This window comes from Phyllostomus hastatus, unplaced genomic scaffold (assembly GCF_019186645.2).
Source record: "Phyllostomus hastatus isolate PE091 unplaced genomic scaffold, TTU_PhHast_1.1 phas_scaffold_585, whole genome shotgun sequence".
NCBI lineage: Eukaryota > Metazoa > Chordata > Mammalia > Chiroptera > Phyllostomidae > Phyllostomus > Phyllostomus hastatus.
In genome coordinates, this window is record NW_025334037.1 from 16,598,892 (window position 1) to 16,617,165 (window position 18,274).

At 41.5% G+C, this 18,274-nt stretch overlaps 1 long non-coding RNA gene across 1 annotated transcript; it reads right to left on the reverse strand.

Annotated features, from left to right (window-relative positions):
* Nucleotides 1-10,089: 10,089 nt before the first annotated feature.
* Nucleotides 10,090-18,274, reverse strand: LOC123810229. Its single transcript, XR_006784199.1, has 4 exons — nucleotides 18,034-18,274; nucleotides 17,223-17,292; nucleotides 13,842-13,942; nucleotides 10,090-10,548 (listed from the first exon to the last, which is right to left on the reverse strand). It is a non-coding gene; the product is annotated as an uncharacterized LOC123810229 (long non-coding RNA).

An 18,274-nucleotide genomic window follows, 5' to 3' on the forward strand; every position in this document is an offset into this window, starting at 1 on the left:
GAATTACTTTTAAATGCTATTACTCTAAAAAGTGAAACTAAAAGTTATAAAGATATAAAACTTCTGCTGTGTGTACCTCCTGGTGGAGAAGTTAATAATATAGGGCCAGAAACAGTGATCTTATGTAATGTCTGTCACAAATGTTGAAGTAAAAATGCATGTATATATTTGGATAATATAAATGGCATTGCATGTGACCTTTTTTCAATTTGCCTTTTACAAATATAATAAAATAGGTCTGGAATATTACATGTAGATTCTTCTGTTTTCAAAATATTACATCTAGTTCTATATAACAACCTGTTCCACAATCTTGGAAGCCTATTCTAAAACTGCTTGCCTGGTGTGGATTCAACTAAGTAATTTTTAGATGTATCTTGAGACATACATACACACATACATATGTATATAGAGTGATTTATTAATACAGAGAATATAATTTTCTCAAGTCCTAGCACTCCTGTGAGAAGCTGATCAAAGCTATGAGCTATCTCCCCAGAAATGCATTCATGTACTCACAAATACTTCATGTTCAGAATCCCTGAGCCTGTGCTGGAATTCCTCAGTAATATGAAATATTCTGTAAACCAGTTGATTTTTTTAAACTGAAGATGGCTGTCGGAAGTGCTGTTTGGTTTGTAATATAGTGTTGATGGTTTTTGGTGAACAAAATCAGAGCAGTTCAGTTCTTTGAAAGAGCTGTTGGGAAAATTAGTGCCCACTGTTTGCCACGTCCAGAATGATAGTTAACAAGTCAAGTAACAATGTGGAAAGCTGAGGTGTCTTATATGTACTAAGCTTTGGTAATTAGAGATTTTCTAAGTCACTGTGGTTAGCTAGAAATAGCTTAACATCCTTGTACAAATTCATGTGACACTGCCTTGGTTTTTGCTGACATCTGCTGGTATCTTATGAAAATAAACTCTGCTGCTACTACTGAACGCTTCCTCTCATGTTCTAGATGGAACTTTAAACACTGGTAATTACATTGAAGTGGGAAATTTTTTTAAAGATTTGTTTATTTATTTTTAGAGAGGGAAGAGAGGGAGAGAGAGAGAGAGAGAAACATCAATGGGCGGTTGCTGGGGGCCATGACCTGCAACCCAGGCAAGTGCCCTGACTGGGAATCGAACCTGTGATGCTTTGGTTCGCAGCCCATGCTCAATCCACTGAGCTATGCCAGCCAGGGAAGTGGGAAATTTTTAAAATTTTTCTTAAAGTAGAAAGGTTTCTCTTTTTAGCCTTCTTAGGCCTTGCCCATGTTAGATTTTATTTTTCAGGAATATGAGTGAGGATATGAAAATATGCATAGGCACTTTTGGGCTCCTTTTCAATTATTTTTATAAAGTGGAGAGACTTGGAAAAATAATACTCTTTTCTATGTATTTTTTAAAAATTATCAAACACCTCATTGAACACTTAGTTTGAAAGGTATAATAGACTTCTGTAGAATATGTACCCCAACTTGCAGATTTGTGATGGCATAGTTCTCAGGATTGATTCATTTTACTGAAATAATGTAACTTCTAGAAGATGAAGTAAATTAACCAGGTGAAGCAACTGGGTTAGTGATGCTACATCTTTAAACGCAACTCGAAAATATTAAACTACACCCCTATGGAATGGCACAACTAAAATGTATTGTTTTTCCCCCTGATTGAAACCATGAGGGAATTATTTCTTTGTGAGACACCTGATGATTAGAAACTTCAATTTTCTCATTTCATATCATTACAAACAAATATGTTTTATCAAAGAGTTGCCATAATCGTCCTAGGCTATGGTTTTGAGATAAATGGACTTACTAAAATGTTTGCAAACTGCAAAAACTGCCCAAAACTCCCCACTTTGACAGCTACCCCAGAAACAAAAGTTTTAGCCTTGTAATTTTCATTGTAAACATGCTGGATAATACTTTTTTTACCCAGTTCTTATCTGGGGGACATGTTGAGGGGAGGGTGTATTTTAATGAAATAAAACAAAAACACAGACATTGACTTAGGGTTGAGGATCTTTGTCTTATCAAGAGAAAACATCTGCCCTGGCCATTGTGGCTCAGTTGGTTGGATAATCATCATCCAGTAATCAAAAGGTCACCAGTTTGATTCCTGGCCGGGGCACATGCCTGGGTTGTGGGTTCAATGCCCCATTTGGGCATATACGGGGGTGGGGAACCAATTAGTGTTTCTCTTTCACATCGATGTTTCTCTTTCTCCCTCCCCCTCTCTCTCAAATGAAAATAAAATAAACCTTGGGGGGGCATTGAAAATCAAGTTGAAAACCTTAAGTCAGGCTTTAATAAGAGAACTGGAGCAATTCAGAATATAAATACTAGCTCTGTAAATATCCCTTTGTTACCAACAATCAGAACAATTTGATAAATCCAAATTAAACTGGTTTTAATTGTCATATTCTGGTAGCTGAAATGTATGATTTACAATACTACCAAGGTAGTATTGTAGTTATTGCTGGCATAAGATAAAGTGAATGGCAATACTGGTACCATGTAAAAGGATTTTACAAGATTTGGGGTAAAGTACAAATTTAATTTTGGCATTAAGATAGGTAAAATGACTCAGGGTGTTCAGTGAATTGTGGCATCGTTAAGGTTTTTAATCCCATGCTTTCCCCAGGGGTTAGTTAGCCATTTGATTGGATTGGACTTTTATTGTTTTTCAGTTTAGCAAAATATAGTGAGATCAGATCACAAAAAGAAAGTTTAAGACTGCCAATCTGAAATAATCTGGAAAGAACTGTCACTTGAGCCTTTCTTTCTTTTTTCTTTTTTTTTCCTTTTTGGTGAATGAGATTTTTAAAAAATGCCAACAAGCTTCTAGTCACTTATATCTTAGTGAATGAGATTATGCAAAGGGAATTTCTGCATAAAATACAGGCCCTACAATTTGGGGCATGCAAATCAGATTTTTGTTTTCAAAAATAATTTGGCTCACAGCCTCTCTAAATTGGGCCACAAGAGGCCTTCCCTATAGGAAATGTTAAAATGGGAAAGAAACATTTCCAAAAATTTTCAGTACAAGGTTCCAACTATGCCAACAGTTATGCTTGAACAAATGCATATATTCTCCTTGATGTCTTTTTGTATAAAGAACTACACGTAGATTTAAGGGTCAGAGAACAGCTCAAGATCCCTAAGGGACCAAGCCTCACACTGAGTGACACCCACCAACCCACGTTATGAGGCTCCTTAGTCCTTTTAAAAGAAATGGCCCTACGAGATTCTTAACACTGAATTTCGTTTCACTCTGGTCCCAACTGATTGGGTTTGGTGGGAGACTTGACCCAAGGAAAGCTAATCTGTATCTTGTCCAGACACCGATAGGTTGAGCAAATGTAAAGGAAACACTGCTCAAATGACAGAGGTGATTAACTGCACCAATCAGATTCAGGAAACGGAAGGTAAGGGAGAAAGAAGTCAGTCTGTGTAAGGAGAGATGAAACAACAGAATAGCTGAAGCACTGTGATGGAACGTGAGGCCTCTATACTTAAACACCTGGGAGGTCACAGTTGCTGGATCTGCCACTGAGTCACCAGAGGTGTTGAGGGATTTGTGCATCTGTTTGGTCTTAGAAATACGCAGTCTCCATAAAGCCCGGCCATGCAGTCAAGATCCCTCTTAGTTTTGTATGTATTCTTCCCACAAACACTCCATTACTAAAGAAAATCTTAACGAGGAGTTACTTTGTTCACCCATAGAGCTCTACTAATATCCTGCCCTTCTGGGTTAGAGAAGAGACTGGAGGTGTAATGCTATGCTGCTGCATAGCATTAGTAGGTCTGCAGTAGGGGCAGAGAATTTGCATTTCTAACATGTTTGCAAGTGAGGTTGAAGTGGCTAGTCTGGAAAGCGCACTTGAAGAACCACCACAGTACCAGGGTGATTCTCAATCTTGTATACACATTGAAATAACCCATGGAACATCAAAACTACCTCTACCTGAGCCTCACCCCCATATATTTGATTTAATTGGTCTGGAGTTTGGCCTGAGCATTGAGACGCCACCTCCCTTCTGGCTCAGTGTAGGGATCACTCGAGATTCAACTAGGTAACTGAAGGTTGATTTCATGTGTCAGCCAACTGGATACCATGACCTAGCCAAGGTCAAATATGACTCTCAATATCTCTGTGAAGATATTTTTTTTAGTTGTGATTATCATTTAAATCAGCAGACTTTGAATAAAGCAGATTGCCTTCCATAAGACGAGCAAACCTCATCCATTCAATCAAAGGCCTTAAAAATACTGACGTACCCCAGGGAAGGAGGGATTCCACCTCCAGACCTCCTTCAGACTTGAGCTGCAACATCAGTTCTTTCCTTGGTCCCCAGACAATAGATTTTGGGCTTGCCAGCCCCCACAAATTTGTGAGCCATTTCCTTACAATAAAACTTTCTCTCTGTATATCCATCTTGCTTTCATTTCTCTGGAGAACCCTGGCTAATACGATAACCTAATTAGTCTCCATTCCAAATTGGTTCCCAGAAAGGCTCTGGCTCTCAATCAAAGAATATAAACCCTTCACTAGATTTTTTTTTTTTTTTTGCTATTTCTAGCTTTAGGCGAGTCAATGAATATATAGCTCAGTCACTTTTTTACTTCTTTATCCAGCTCCTATTATCAAATCTATTTGGTTCCTCTTTGGAATATTCTTGAATCCATTTTAGGTTTTTTTGTTCATTTTTATTTTGTCTCTACCACCCCAGTTAAAAATCAATGGTGTATTGTATGCCAGTATTCATTCCCCTTTTTGGTGTTAGCAATAAATTTAACTTTGAGCTGCCCCCCTTATACTCCCAGACCACATAGTTCAGGTCATGTGTTGACCTCACTTTGTGGCCCCAGGGGCGGGCACGTCACCAAACCCTGGCCTTTGAGGGCGCAGCGTCTCCTGAGCTTTAGAAAATGCTTTAAGGGCAGGTACACAACTAGCCAGGCCAATCAAAGCCAATAAACATCAACTGGGGTTAGAGAAAAAGAGATGCTGTTTTTCAATGAAGTTTGCTAAGCTTACAATTTAAGACTGGACCTATTGGTAGCTACCCTGAGCGAGATTTGAGAAGAATCTGCCTTAGAATGAAAACATAGGTGAAAGCAGAAGCCAAAGTCCGAGCAGACAGGATTGGAGTGCCTGGATGTAGCTGTGTCTGAAGTCAACCCTGGACTTTTCAGTCACATAAGCCAATCATTTTCTCTTCTTTCCCATGATTGCAGGCAGTGACCAGATGGAGAGTAGCTCTATTCGTATGAGGATAAAAACCACCAAAGTGCAAAAGTAAAATGACCTGTTTAAAACTCATGCCCTTGGATCTTATATACAATAATGTCCCCCCTTATCCACAGCTTCACTTTCTTCAATCTCTGTTATTATTGGAGGTCAGGTGCAGTCCAAATATATTTAATGGAACGTTTCAGAAATAAATAATACATGTTTTAAATTGCATGCCATTCTGAGTAGCCGTGATGAAATCTCTCAGGCCACTCCTTCCCGCCCAGGACATGAATTGTCCAGTGTCTCCACATTACACAGGCTCCCTGCCCGTCAGTCACATAGTAGCTGTCTGGGTTATCACACCAGCTGTTGTGGTATCGCAGTGCTTGTGTTCAAGTCACCCTTACACCACTTAGTAATGGGCCCACTGTATGAAAGTAGTGATGCTGGAAATTCAGATATGCCAAAGAGAAGCCATAAAGTACATCCTTAGGTGAAAAAGATGAAAGTTTTCAGCTTACAAGGAAAGACAAAGAATCATATGCAGAGGTTGCTAAGACCTAGGATAAGAATGAATCTATCCATGAAATTTTGAAAAAGGAAAATTTGTGCTACTTTTGCTGTCATACGTCAAACTGCAAAAGTTATAGTCACAATGCAACTTAAGTGTTGAGTCAAGATGGAAAGGGCGTTAAACTTTCTCATAGGTATGTTGTATACAGGAAAAAACATAGTATGTATGCTTGAAATTATCCAGTTTCAGGCAGCTGCTGGGGGTCTTGAAATGTATGCCCCAGAGTGGTGGGAGGGGACTCCTGTGTATTCCAAGGAATGGGGAGCAAGCAGCTGTGACCTATAGTCACTTCTTTACTCCCTCAGATCCTTGCAGAATCTTGTCACTCATGGAGATGTAGCATGGGCTGGGGCAATTCACCACTAGGGAGGGTCTGAGATTCTATAATTAAAAATATGAGATGTCTAATTAATAATTAATAATAAAGAGGCTTACAGGATCAATGTTTGGTATTTTGGTTGGTATTACTTGCTTTCAAAGCACTTAGAGTGTTTGAAAATAGAGTACTCGAAGCATTCACTCTGTGATTCTATGTGTCATAGCTGGAATCCAGTTGTGGGTGAAGTGATCAGAAATTTTTAATAGCTAAGCCTGAATTAATTGACTTGTCAGGCAATTAAAGGTATATAATTGCCTCAAATTTGTGATTTATAATACATCAGTAGGAAAGTTAAATTTAAGCATGAACAGCTCTGGCTCTTCTTCCCTCTGCCCTTGCAAGACACGTCAGGTGAGGGAAGGGAGGCTCACTCATGGAGATGTGGTTCTCTCCAGAAGGAAGGGGACTCAACACAGGGCGACATTCCCTGTGTGCCGCTTCAAGTGACAGCAGGGCCAAAAAATTAAATGTACGGTGACTTTCTGGGACTTGATATTATTTTAGAAAGCTGTAATTCTTACTTGTGAGAGGGGTATTTAGATATTTTCATCTTTTTTGGTGTTCTATTATATTGGTGTATTTTTAAACCTTTTTTCCATTTTAAAATTATATAAAAGAAAGGATACATTATCCATGCCATGAATTTCATAGGTTCATCTATTTCTAAGGTTTCTGTGCCAAACATGTTTATATGGATATCATTGCTTTCCTTGAAAAAGCAGATGCCTATAAAACGTAGATAATTTAAGGAAATATTTGGTTTGCTAAACCTTTGCTGTTAGCCAAAACTTCTGTAAAAATAAAGAGACTTCAGGAAAAGAAATTATTTTTGTATTTCTACCTTGTTGACTTTTATGCTTTAAAACTTAAATGAGCTGATTTATTCAATTAATAATTGGGACAATCTAATAATACAATACCAGCCACATGTACTGAGTTTAACTCTTCGCAGTGTGTTACCTTTGTTAACTTTGTGTGTTACCAAACAAAGGTAACACACTGCAGTAAATACAGCTCGCCTCCTCACACAACCACAGTAAATATTACAATTAACTACAAAACAACTATCATTAGGTGTTATCTCATTGCACTTTCATAGGTAGCAAAATCTATTAGGTCTACTCTACTGCATCCTACTTAGCTCTTACTTTTCTATTCAGTTTTACCATACAGTGTTATCAACTGTAACCACCAGGTTTGACATTAGATCTGAAGAACTTATTTATCTTATAGCTGAAAATCTGTACACTTTACCAGCCTCTCTCTATTTCCCCCAACCACCAGCCCTTGAAAACCACTTTCCCACTCATTGCTTCTACGAATTTCACTGTTTTGTTTAATTCCACATATGAGTAATATCATGCAGTATTTGTCTTTCTCAGTCTGGCTTACTTCACTTTAGCTGCTACTTTTATTATTATGATTTAACAGAGCAAGAAACTGAGACTCAAAGAATTTAATAACTTGACTAAGGTCATATAGCTTATAAATTAAAGAGAAGGAAGTCAAATGAGGTCTACTGACTCCCAAGCACAAATGCTGAGTAAAAGGCAGCAAAGACTCTATAATTAAAATTAAGACATGTCTAATTAATAATTAATAATAAAGAGGCTTACAGTATCAATGTAAGTCAATGCTTGACTTCTGGTCAAGATGGAGACAATGTAAATACAGCTTGCCTCTTCACACAACCACAGCAAATATTACAACTAAACTACAAAACAACTATCATTCAGAACTGTCAGACAATCGAGCTGCATGGAAGTCCAAGAACCAAGGAATTAAAGAAATCACATTCATTCAAACAGGTAGGAAGTGTGAAGACACAGTGATACAGAGACATGGAGATACAGAATGGGCTGGTCCCATGCATGCCTGTGGTGGATAAAAACCAGGAGGGATACCTCAGGAGCAAGGGATCTGGGCTCCACAGCAGACCATCCAGCCCAGGGTTTTGGTGCCAGAAAGGTAAGTCCCCATAACTGCTGTCTTTAAAACCAGTGGGGGTTGGGGTGGTGGAAGAAACTGCAGGATTCTCAGGTGTCTCATTTTAAAGGGCCTGTGACAGGCTTAGGACTTACTCAGACTCACTCCCTCTGGACTCCAGCACCAGGGCAGCAGCTTTCAAGGACACCAGTGGAATATGGGGAGAAACTGAAGTGTCTGGCATCAGGTGAAATACTAGGGAACAGCTTCCTCCTGAACAAAACACCTCTGGCAGTGGCCATTCTCCCTTTTCTGAGCCCTCCCCCTCCACAGAGCCACATAGCTGACATTCCATCAGTTTAGTTTACAGGGGTTGTCTTGCCCTAGTGATTACCTAAGGCTCCACCCCATCCAACTTATGGGTGTGCTTGTCTACAATTAGACCATGCTATGGAGGCTGGGGGTGGGGGGTGTCAAAGCAGCTCTACCTAGAAACAAACACAGGGAGGCTGCCAAAATGAGGAGACAAAGACACATGTCCCAAATGAAAGAACACATAAACACTCCAGAAAAAGAACTCAGCAAAATGGAGATAAGCAATCTATCAGATGTAAAGTCCAAAACAATGGTTATTAGGATGCTCAAGGAACTCACTGGGTACTGCAACAGCATAAAAAAGACCTAGGCAGAAATGAAGGTTACATTAAGTGAAATAAAGAAAAATTTACAGGGAGTCAGCAGTAGAGTGGTTGAAGCCAAGAATCAGATCAATGATCGGAACATAAGGAAGGAAAAAACATTCAATCAGAACAACAAGAAGAAAACAGAATCCCAAAAAACAAGGATACAGTAAGGAGCCTCTGGGACAACTTCAAACGTACCAACATTTGAATCATAAGGGTGCTGGAAGAAGAGGAAGAGCAAGAAATCAAAAACTTATTTGAAAAAATAATGAAAGAAAATTCCCCTGTTTTGGTTAAGGAAATAGACATGCAAGTCCAGAAAACACAAAGAATCCCAAACAAGATGGACACAAAGAAGACCACACCAAGACACATCATTATTAAAATGCCTAAGGTTAAAGGTAGAAAGAGAATCTTAAAAGAAGCAAGAGAAGAGCAGAGAGTTAACTATGAAGGAGTTGTCATAAGACTGTCAGCTGATTTCTCAAAAGACACTGCACACTAGAAGGGACTGGCAAGAAGTATTCAAAGTGATGAAAAGCGAGGACCTACAACCTAAATTACTCTGTCCAGCAAAGCTATCATTTAGAATGGAAAGGCAGAGAAAGTGCTTCCCAGGCAAGGTAAACCTAAAGGAATTCATCATCACCAAGCCATTATTACGTGAAATGTTAAAGGGACTTATTTAATAAAAAGAAGAAGAAAACTGTGAACATTAAAATGGCAATAAATTCACAACTATCAACAACTGAATCCAAAAAAAGCAAACTAAGCAAACAAGCAGAACAGAAACAGAATTATAAATAGCATTTGCATGGTTACCATTTGGGAGGGGGAAGGAAGAGAATAGGGGACAAGGTGCAGGGGGTAACAAGTACAAATTAGTAGGTACAGAATAGGCAGGGGGAGGTTAAGAACAGTATAGGAAATGGAGAAGCCAAAGAACTTACATGCATGACCCATGGACATGAGCTAAACACGGGTGACTGCCAAATGTAATGAGGGGTACTGGGTGAAGGAAGACAAAGAGGGGAAAATTGGGACAACTGTAATAGCATAATCAATAAAACTTATTTTTAAGAAGTAATGATATAAAGTAAAAATAAATAAAGATGAAAAGCTAATGTGTGAAGGTGGCTGTATAGAAACATAGAAACCCCCTGAATACTTGACGATGTGATATCACTGAGCTGCTGCATCAAGCTGGAAATCACCCATCTCTGGACTTTGTTGTGTGAGATAATTAAAAGTTTTCAGTGTCTAGGAAAAAACAACAGCAACAAAAAAATCAGTGCCAATCTCTATTCATTGTGTTCTTTCTCCAATTATCTTATACATATGATGTTCTTCCTACTCAGGGCTCATTGGAGCTATTTGATTCTGATGGTTTAGGTATTATTATTATTATAGTTTATTTATATAGTATTATTATAGTTAGGTATTATTATAGGATAGTTAAGACATTTCCTAATAGTTAAAACTTTTATCTACTCCTGTACCCAGCACTCAGCCACCTTCATAAAAATGGAAAATTACTGCTCTGCAAGTTCCAAAATGTTTTTCTTATTCCATTGTGAGGAGTCACTTTGAGTAGTAAAGCATACATATGATAAGTGATAACAACAGCTGTTCATTGTCATTCAGCACAATTGTACTTTAGCTCTTTCAAAAATACTTTGTCCATCTTCATTGTATGATGCCCAAATGTCCAGAAGAGGGCGATGTTTCACTACAAACTTCCAATGAAGCGACTCTGACCTGCTTTGGAGAAAAGAACCAATTAGAAAGCAAATTTCTTAAGGTATTAAGAGTGCTATTTGCTTAAGTGCTTTAGGAAGAAAATGTTTCTTTATGTGGAGAAGAAAAAAAATTTCTTTCTCAACCACCTCTGTTTTATGTAAGTTGTTCTTTCAACTGGAAATCAAGTATTCTATTGAAGTGCAGATTGTAGTGGAAATATTCCAGAATCAGTCAATACTTCAATTATAATTATTTACAATCCAGAGCAGAGCGCATGGTCTTTGGTGTTAGACAAATAGGAGTTTGAAGGCTGTTCCTACTACTTCTTAAGCTCTGCGACCTCAGACAAGTTACGTGGTTTCTAGAAGCCTCAGTTTCCTTGCATGTAAAACGTGAACGGGAGTACCTCCATGGTAGAGATATTGTGAGGATTAAATGTGCCAGGTTGAGAGCCTGATTCAGACACGTGCTCAATAAACGGAAATATTCTAAATTTCTGAATAAGCAGTCCATCTGAGCAAAATTATATGAGATTTGCCCTCAAGGTGAGCCTTGGTCATTTCTACTATGCTGCATAAAACACAGTGCTTGGCACATATTACACAGTTAGTCAATTTTCTTAACTGGAATATTTTAAAATGTGAAAAGAAACCATGAAGCCCGAGATAAAACTGGTATTGGAGTCTAACAGATGTGTTTCTACCTTCTTTCTTTTCCTTTCCTTCCTTGATTAAAAAAAAAAAAAAAGTCAGGTCCCTCCTTTCTTCTTCAAAGGGGGAAAGTGAGTTGGACCAATTAAGAATAAGGTTTTGGGGCTGAAGGCAGAAAAGTGGAAATAAAAGGAAGTGTTGTGTTCACTGTCCTCTGTTTTCTCGGTGGGCAGGAAGCCAGCTACAGAAGCAGGGCAAAGGCCTGGGGCCGCAGGAGCGCGGTGTCCGCAGCCTGCAGCGCGGTGGGCCACAGCCATAGAGGTCAAGGCAACACGTCCAGGGGCACCGCGCAGTGGCTCTGCGGTGGCCAGCAGCGAGCTCTCAGAGGTGCAGGACAGACAAGACACGCCTCTCAGACAAGACTCTCATTGGTCTCTCCCTTCCGCTCACCCCCGCCTCCTCCGGGAGATCCCCACCAGTCTGAGCCCGGAACAGCACCACGAGGGTAACCACCCATCCTGTCACTCTGTCGCTCCTCAGCCTTTGGTCTGGACACTCTCGATGGAGGTCCTCATGACCCAACAACCAGATAATGTAAATGATGACACAGCTGTCCAGAGGGAAGTCACCTCTAGATGACAAACATGGCTGCCATTGGGGCTTAAAAATAGAAGTTTTGTATAGGTATGTTTGTCACATGACCAAAAATTTGTGAACTAATTTTCCAGCAAGAGAAAAACAGTTGAACAACTAAATGGTATAATATTTATCAATATAATGTAACCAAATAAGGTTTTTGGAGAATTTTTAATGACCAGGGGCAATATTTTGATATAATGTTAAAATTTTTTAAAGATAAATAGGACAATTTCAATTTTTTCAAAAAGCAAAATAAACTGGAAAAGCAGAGTGAGAGATGTACCATGATGTTGAGCGAATTTATCTTTGATTTCATGTCATTTTACATTTTTTCTAGCGTTGTACAATTTTCAAATCTCCTATACTGAATGCTCTTGTTCCTATAACCCTGACTGCGTAGCACTACAAAAAGGTGGTGGGAGTTGTGATGTTAACGATTTGTAACCATTTCTGGTCACCTAGAGGATGTAACATATAGCTCCGTGGTTGAAGGGCAACCTCGGGCAACTCTCTTGACAGTTCATACCCTCCGTTTTTGCTGCCTTAAAACGAGAGTAACTTCATGGGGGAGAGGGGCCTTCATGCAGCTGTCATGACGATTGAGTGAGATGATGTTTGTAAAACTTTGTTCAGTGCAGGGCTTGGAACAGAGGAAGCGTTCACTCAACTCTAATAATTATTAAACAGCAGAATAAATGACTTAATTACCTAATTTCATCCCCGACTATGCTGATTGTTTCATCTCAAAATTTTGGAGGAAGGAAATGGACATCAGACCCTACTGGGAAATGGATCCCCGATGATAAAAAGACAAACGCGGGAAAGTGCGATTCTTTGGGAGTGGGACAAAGGACAGCCCATGTGGTTCTCAGAGTGGCGCTCTGCCTGCGGCTGTGTTCCGAGGAGGAGTGGACCAGCACACAGACTTTGGGTCCCCATGCGTCACAGGGACGCAGGGAGAGCGCAGTGTCCAGACCCTCACAGGAGTGAGGCTCTCTCGGTGGAGCCATCCAACCCACCTCTGACCACGGAGGCCTGGAGGTCCTGAGAGCCGCATCATGAGAGGTTTAGGCTAAATGCTTCATTTAAAAGCTTATAATAGTGTTCTAGGCAGACAGAAACTCCTGAGGTAAAATAGTATCAGCTGAGTGCCTTCAGAATAAAGCTGGAAATGAAGAGCTCCTGTGAATATCAGTGCAAAAGCCACCCCAACAGAATCTGACCATGGTCAGATTTACCAAATGCACTTCACCTTCCTGTGCCCTTCCTCCTGCCACGGCTCCTCCCTGCATGGCCCGAGGCACCAGAAACTGTGTATCAGGCTTCCTGGGCCTCATCAAAAATTTTCTAAAAAATAGGGTTGGACGAATATAAATATAAACAAACAAACCTGCCATGTTGCTTTTGTTTTAAATCTAGAATCAAGGTAAAAGATTGTTGAACTTTTCTTTATAATATAAGTCTGAGCCAGGTCCCAGGCTGAATCGTTAGCCTTAAACAGCCGTGTGAGCTCACGGCTTCAATTATTTCCATGTTGCAGACAATTGGGAATGCCAGGAGATAGTTTTGTTCACTCCTTTGTCTCAGTGCCTACAACGCTGGCTGGCTCAGTAAATATGTGTTGAATCAGTGAGTGAAGCTAAGCAAATGCATAAACCTCACTGCTGGTTAGAGGTAGAGCTGGGGTCACACCTAGGCTGGCCTAACTCCAGAGACTGAATTCTCAGCTGGTGCCTCTGCTTACTTGCCTCTTTCCCACTGGCTGCTGAAGTCTGGGAAAGAAGACAGGGCCTGTTGGTAGAGGTAGCTCCCTGCATGACACTTTGAGTTGGCATGTCTTTGGAAATGGCTGGCTGCATAGTGATTTCTCCAGGGTCACTATTTAGACATTACTAACAATCCAGGGCTCCTCTGGTCTTGGAATATGTCTCCATATTCCAAGCTGTGAAAGTAGGATAGTTCTGTATAACATAATTCTTTAGGCTTTTGGTAATACAGAATAATAAATTGTAGGCTACTCACCAAAAATCTCTAGATTCAGGCAACTTTAGTTCTAAGATCACTTAGCAATTGCTTGAGGGATTTGAAAGTCTCTTGTAGACAGACAGTTGAGGGAATTTCCCCTAAGAAATTATCAAGATTAGGACTTGGAAGTTAAATGCAATTCCTATATAATCCCTATACCTCTTAGGCTGTATCTACTCAAAGGTGACAGATGGAGTTTGCATCTCTTTGTGTGATTAACATCAAGCACCCTGCGAGGGTTGAAAAGATTCATTATCTGGAGAAGAACTTAAAAGGCAGGATGGACAACTTCAATTTAGACGGTTGCTGGATGTGATGGAGTGCCCTTCAGAGGGGCCCGCAGGGGGCGGGAGTGGGGAGGAGCACTACCCACTAGGCTCTGGAAAGGCTGTCAGAACCCACAGGCAGCAAGCACCCAAGTGGGGGAAGCATGACATATGGGATCAGAAACCCTGAGTTTTAGCTCAGGCTCCACTACTAGCTGAGTAGCCTTGGGCAAAGTCACTCAGTGCCTTGGAGGTGATTTTTGTCATCTATAAAAGTGGCAATGACCATGCCTGACTTCCACGTTGTAAGGATGCAGCAAGATGGCTGCCAATGCCTTGTAAGTGCTCGGTACAAGGCTTGGAATCATCATCATCATCACTACACAAGGGTTAAGAGGACTCGAAGATGAGCAAGACATTGTATTTCCATCCAGTCTTATAGAACCTGGAGCTAGTACAATCTTGAGAGGCTCTTAAAAGAAAAGAATACAAAATTATGAATAACAATTCAGTACACTGCATTTGAAAGGCCTTTGTTGGGTTCACACCAGATGCACCTCTGCTTCCTCAAGAAGTGGTATAATAGTTGTCAGGAGCATAGACTCAGGGAGGCACACTACTTGGGTCCAAATCCTGGCTTAGCTGTGTGACCTTTGGCAAGTTGCTAAACCTCTCTGTGCCTCAGTTTTTCATCTGTGAAAAGGATGGTTGTCAGGGTTATGTAACATGTAGCAGTGGTGGCACATAGTATGAAATATAATTTTTTACAATCCCTATTTTTCTTCACCTCCTTTCAAGGATCTTTTTGCCTGGAAGAATGCCCTATAACAAGTGCAAGTGTTACTTAAGACAGTGTGGGGAGTGCTGTGAGGGAGTACAAACCTTGAGGTGTGGAGCAGAGGAGAACAAGATCTATCTACTTGGACAAATCAGGAAAGGTCTCAAAGGACAAGCAGGGAAGGTTTCAAAAGGTAACACATTCCAGGCAGGGGAAACAGCTCCCACACAGGCTTGGGGACTCGACATATTTGTGACGACAGAGGTCTACACTTGTAGACTAGAGAGGAACAGGGAGAAGAACCAGGGAAGGCAGATTGGGGCCATCGTGTGAGAGCTTGGGTGCCCGGAGGAGGAGTGGCAGGCAGAGGAGAGAGGATTAGAGCATGTGGGCTTGAGGGAGATGAACGCAGCAGCAGGAGAGGTGGGGTGGGGTCAGTGCCCGCAGTCACCCTGGCAGTGGGTAAGCAAGGTCCCTAGAGTCCTACATTAGCAAGCCAGACCATGTGAAGGGGGTCACCAACACCATCGGGAAGGATAATCATTTCTTTCAAGTCTGATGAGCGAAACTCCAGTTTGTAGTTTTTACATTTCTCCCACTCATATTAGTGGCTGGATTGAGTTTCTCCTTCCTATTCCATCCATATGAAAGGCAGAAGGGCTTCTGCCTATGAGAGAATGGAATCGTCACTCCTCCCAGCCCACCGTCCTAGACTGCTGGGCTCTGGCCACGGGGCTGAGAAGCGCTGCTCTGGCAGAGGTGTCTTCTCTCTCCTAGTGGAAACCTGTCCCATCCCCTCTCATTAGGACGAAGACTTTCCAAGATATCTTTTGCTGTCACCTTTTAGGGTGCATTTTCTTGGGAAATGAAGTGCTTTCACATGGCTGCCAGTTATTCAGTTTTCTCCCCAGGCAGGTGGGGCTATTGCATACAACACACTGCACAACCTACACAACTCTGTGTGACAGCCCAGGCACCAGTCAGGGCCTCATTACACAGGGCACCTGCGGGGCTGCTCCCAGGTGTTATCACCCCTCTGGGTAAGGCAGTTGCTGTGTGTCTCCCTGCAGGGTCTGCCTCCCTGGCCTTGATTAGTCCAAGCCAGTCAGCACCCTTCCCTGGAAGGTTTAGGATCAAAATTAAGCAGAGGATCAGCCTCCTCCAAGTGGTGGGAGCTATAGGATTTGACTATGGGGAACCCCCACCAGCGAGGGTCCCAGTATATGGAGGAAGATGTCTACATAGCAGAGAAGGATTCTCTCCCAGGAGAAAAGTGAAATGCTGGCTAAATTTGAGTGCCTTTTCCTATTCTCCCTGAGGACTGACTCTACCCTCGTTCTGCTTTAGGTTACGTGTGGTACCCTTGCAGAAATTTCCTTCTTCTTTTTCCTAAACCATTTTGCGTTGAATATCTTTCACTCTGGGGCATATACCCACATTCTCACCCTGTGCTCGTCAATTAAGCTTACTCAACGTGTTTGCCTTCTTTCCGGTGTGCTAAGGGCTAAACAGATGACCTCATCACTGCTAACATAGAGAACAATGCATTAAACCTTAATAATCACAGTAAGTGCTTACCTACTGCTTTTCAAATTTCAAAATAATTTTTCAATCAGTATTTCACTTGATTTGCATAAAAATGCCAAAAGACAATTCAGCTAGTCTCTTCCTCACTTTACAGAAAAGTTAGGCCCAGAAAAATTCATTGACTTTTCTAAGTTCCCTCAGTTCTTTTCTTCCAAAACCTGAATTTCAACTTATATCTCTCCGTTCCAGATCCCGTATACTCTTCCCAATACCATCTTGCTTTAGTAAGTGACCCAGTTCTCAGACCTCCGGATATTGGTGAAGGTGAGTAAGGAAGGTAGTGTGGGCAAGAGCACCTTCACAGGGTCCTCAGAGCTCTGGTTAGGCAGCTTTCTACTCTGCCTGCAAGGAACAGGGCAGTGCAGTTGCTTATGTTCGATGGGACCAAGGGAAATAACATAACACAGAACCAGGAGTAAGGTGAGGCAAGTGAGGTGTGAAGGGTGAACAACTTAAAGAGATACCTACTCTCAAGGTCATGCAAGGGCTTGCCCTGGTCCTGTAACACCATTAAGGTCATAGCTGCAAAATTCAGACTTGAAGGGCATGGCAGAGACCTCCTGAAATAAAGACACCTGTTCTGGGCTAAGTGTTAGGAGGTGTGCCAAGCAGAAGAATCGAGAGACCAGAATCAGGTGCCGGCAGCCAGCCGTGCCCCGCCTGGCCTCTAGACATCATTGCCTTAAACCTTTGCTCAGTGCCTGGTTCACTTGGCTAGCCATGCTCTTAAGAAACAAAAACACTCACCGGTCACACTGACATCCTTACCAGTAGACTCTGAGGTGAAGGAAAATTACAGTTACGTTCTGTTGGAAACCTAGGAAGAGCCAAACAAATACTAAATACCAGTGTTTTTAAATCAACAAAGGAGATCCTCGAGAGAATCTGTCTCAGGTCAGATTTCTGTCACTTTTGACAAAGACTCCCAAATATTATTGCTGTACACTTTTAGCCTGCTCTCTTAGATCAAAACATACTTATTCTTTTTTTCTCCCTTTCAGTGTACCGAAGGGTTATCAGATCAGGAAATGGAAACTGATGGAGCTTGTGTGGCTTTTCTCAAGGTCATACAGCCAGTCCGTGGAAAAGCCTGGATTGGAACCCAGGTCTACGGGTGCATAGTGCTCACGCCACTGTATCGCGAGTCAGAGAGAGCACTGGACCAAGGGAGTGAGTGTCCAAGGGAAAAAACATGTTAATACTCGTCATTTCACATATGTGCGGTACTTGAAAGCTTTTCGGAGTGCTTTGGTATTTCATTTTCAACTCATGAACATTGCTAGAGTAAACTATATCTCCGATAAGAAAATGGAAGCACAGAAAGGTTATATGATTTATCTGAGGAAACACACTGAGGTCAGGGCGTGGATGGTGTTTTCCTCCCCCCCCCCACCACCCTTCCGTTTTTCCCTACCAGCCTGTGTGAGGAGCCAAACGTTATCTAGCATTCTTTGTTTCCTTAACGACCACTCTTTCCCACCCTGTATTATTTATCTGTTGCCACAAAAGAAATTCACTCGCAACTTAATGGCTTAAAATAACAAGCACATTCACTCACTGTTTCTGCGGGTCAGGAGTCCAGGCGCCACTCCTCTGGGTGCCTCCGACTCAAAAATGTGTCCTGAGGTGGCAGCCAGGTGCCAGCTGGGGCTGCAGGCTCATCTGAAAGCTCAACGGAGGGATGACTTGCTTCTCAACTGTTGGGAGGCTTCGGTTCCTCCCTGGTTGTTGGCTGGAGACTTCCCCCAGTCACCACACGACTTTCCTCAGAGGGAGCACCTGAGAGAGCAGGACTCAGA